Genomic DNA, 3,849 nt, shown 5'->3' with positions numbered 1-3,849 from the left:
TGCCATACTATTAAATAAAATAACTGGTTACTACATGAACAAAATAAAAGGTAAAATGAATAACTACACTGAATGCAATATGGAGTCAATATATGTATGTAAATATAAATCATATATTTAAAATGTACACAAATAGGATGTTTGCTAGTGGTGGGGATCGATTTCAGGCGTAAAGAACAGACTTAAATTTCTTGACTTCAAGAAAGCAAGCTTCCCCTTCCTACACAGTGCAACAGAGTTACCCAGACCATGAGTTGCAATCCCAGTCCTGGCAGAAAAAAATGGCATCTCTATGCTATGTGACAACCAATTCTTAGGTATTTCATTATTTCTCCTTTTAATGAAAGTATTTTTTTAACACTTCATAAAGTATTGATTAATATCAATCAGTATCCTAGAATATAATTGTATATAATTTTATCGTAGAATCATTCAAGAATTGCCCATTCAATCATGACATACATCACATTCCATTGGTATTCATATGGATAAAAATGAGTTCCTTGGGATATCTTCATCCTGCAGTTTGCGGACCAGAGACAACCCAGGAACCAAGACTCGGCGTAAGTAGAAGCCTGACGTCCTCACTCCTTCTCAGGAAGCAGAGGAGGGAAGACTACCCCTCCCACCCCCCAGTACCGGAGATCTCCATATTGGATACTGACAAAGCTCAACGGAGCTGCTAGCTCCAACTCAGGCCTTTGAATAAAACTAGAGTCATTTAGCAGGTCACAAGAACTTAACCTGACCTGCCAGACTCAGCTACACCCAGGCAAAAGTCACTCAGCTTGGGTGGCAGAGCTAGGAGTGGCTTTCTTCTCTGGGTTATCAGATCCAGAAGCTGTCCCTCCCTTTAGCAGCCTCGACAATCAATTGAAATTAAGTAAACCGAAACCCTGAGAATGGCTCTATGCTGGGCTCTGTAAGTTTCTCACAAACTATCCCCCGGAAAAGCTACTGTTTGTTGAAGTGCCTCAACTCTACTCAGAACCTACCCTCATCACAGTATCTCCAAACTTGAGGAAAAAGCTATTTCCCTCTTTTGTAATACTCAAAGCAGATCCTACTCCCATTGAACTACCCTGGGAGGACGATCGCAAAACACTGGTTAAAGCAGAGCATTTTTCTGCCTGTTCGAACAAACTGACTTAAGAAACCAACCAAGCCACAGGACCAAAAGCAGACCAGAGACTACAACAAGAGGCTGATTAAGGACACAAGGGAGATACAAGATTTTTCCCACCCCTCCCCCAAAAAATTAAAGAACTATTTCTTCTTCTTCTTCTTCTTCTTCTTCTTCTTCTTCTTCTTCTTCTTCTTCTTCTTCTTCTTCTTCTTCTTCTTCTTCTTCTTTTTGGTACTTTTTATAAATTTTTTTTCTTTTCTAAAAATTTTTAATCTATAATTTTTACTTTTTTTGAAAAATATTGTTTTCTAGTAACTTTATTTTCCTCTTATAATTTTTATTTCAGGGATACATATGTGTTTGTGTTTTTCTTTCTTTGTTTTCTTTCTTTTTTTAATTTTCTTTTTGTTTTTTGTTTAGCTCTACTGGACTTCTGTTTTTTTCTTCCTTTCTTATTCTTTTCACCTTTTCTTCTCTTTCGTTCTTCTTTATGTGACTTAATTGTTGTCCTGCACATGCTCAGATAAACTAGTAGTTGATTATTAGACCTTATCCCCCATTGAGTACACACTTAATCCACAAATTTATTACTCAATTCAAAACCTCTGAGACTTAAATTGCCTAATAGCAGTACTAACTTTTTATACCTATATAATATTTTAAGTATTTTTATTTTTAATTTTTTCACATGTCCTTTATATCCCTTCCCTTCTCCCATTATGTTCATGTTCTCCTCTGAATAGTTTGTTTTCGATATGCATAGTATTATTAATTATTATTTTCTATTTTTCTGGTCTCTTTTCTTTTTTCTTTCTCTTTCTTCTTTTTCTCTCTCTCTCTCCTTTCATCTTATCCAACCTATTTCCTGCTTTGAGATTAGGACTTAGTTAACTCTACCTGTGCCTTCCCACATCACTCTATTCCTATTTTTAACACACATTTCTCCCTAACCCTAATAATTTCTGGTTTTCCAAATTCATCTTTGCGGTTCATAGCCCATTAATATATAGTTGTCTGATGTTGAATAAATGTATCTGTTGAACTAGATTTTATCTGCAGACTATTGACTGTGCAAACACAGATTTTGGTTGATGCTTGCCTTAAGTTAGTGTTCTAGCGCAAAACTGGTGCTATTTTTATCCCAAATCTGCAGAGTAAGCCGGAAAAACAGAAGAAAAATGTCAAGTCCGGGTATCTCAACTCCCACTCATGATAAGCAGGGGACAGAACAGATAATGAATAATCCAGAGGAGAGTTCCCAAATAGCTCTACAAACACTGCTGGCAAACATGATAAATGAAAAGTTTGAAAACATACAAAGGATCCTGTATGAGCGTGATAGGGAGAGAGAGAAAGCAAACAAAAGGTCAATGCAGGAAAAGTTTGAAAACCTACAAAGGACTCTGTATGAGCGTGATAGGGAGAGAGAGAAGGCAATCCAAAGGTTTATACAAGAATATCATGAGCGTGAGGAAGCTACTCAAAAACTGATAAAGGATTTGCATGAGCAGCTTGAGAATACTCAAACAGAAAGGCAGGAATGGCGTTAACAGGCTGAGAACACTCAAAGAGAACTACAGGAATGGCATGAATGGGAGTGGGAGGAACCTAAGGAAAGAGTAATACAGGAATTGAGAGTACAGGATGAGAATACACAAAGATCACTAAAGGCATTCATGGGATCCATTAACAAAGAGTTGAAGGAAGTCAGGAAAACCACAAAGGGAATGCTGAATGGACCCAACAGAAGGAATGGGAGCACAAGGAAACCATAGCCCATCAAGTAAGTGAACACCAAATTAAGGAAGTGAAGAAATTCATACAAGATCTAAAACAATGCTTCAACAAAGAATTTAAAGCCATCAAAGCTGCCCAATTAGAAGGAAAAGAAATAAAATACAAAGTAGAAAGTTTTGACAGCAGGTTAGACCATGCAGAAGAACGAATCTCGGGCATTGAAGAAATACTAGGTATTATAGAGAAAGAACATAAAACCATCCAAGACAAGTCCAAGAAATATGATAGATCTATCCAAAACTTGGAAGACACCATCTGAAGGCCTAATCTAAGGAAAATGGTTGCAGAGGAGAACCTAGAAACAGAAGTTAATGGTCTAGGAAATTTGTTTAACAGGATCCTAGAAGAGAACTTCCCAAACACGCAAAAAGATAGACCTATTCAGATACAAGAAGCTTTTAGAATTCCAAATAGACCAGACTAGAATACGACATCCCACCATCACATTATAATCCACACAGGATCAATTCAGACCAAGGAAAAGATCATTAAAGCTATCAAGGAGAAAAGATTAATCACCAATAAAGGGAAAGCAATTAAAATCACCTCACATTTCTCAGCAGAGACAATCCAACAAGAGTCTGATATGATGTATGCCATGCCCTAAAAATCAAACAACTATCAAGCAAGAATACTGTACCCAGCTAAACTCTCCTTCATAACTGAAGGCCAAATAAAAAACTTCCATAACAAAGAAACATTGAAACAATCCATCGCCACCAAACCAGCCCTACAAAAGATTCTTAAAGATGTCCTGCATATAGAAAACCAACAAGACCACAATAAACACCAAGAAACTGCACCCAAACTGAGAATACAAGAACCATAGGAAGAACCCAGTTTTTGAAACCCCCAAGAAGGTGGATAACATGGCAGGAACTCCCAAATACCACTCAATCCTATCTATCAACATTAATGGAATTAAC

Source organism: Dipodomys merriami, unplaced genomic scaffold (genome assembly GCF_024711535.1).
Source record: "Dipodomys merriami isolate MVZ:Mamm:240054 unplaced genomic scaffold, mDipMer1.0.p SCAF_264, whole genome shotgun sequence".
Taxonomy (NCBI): Eukaryota; Metazoa; Chordata; class Mammalia; order Rodentia; family Heteromyidae; genus Dipodomys; species Dipodomys merriami.
This window is presented reverse-complemented; position numbering follows the sequence as displayed.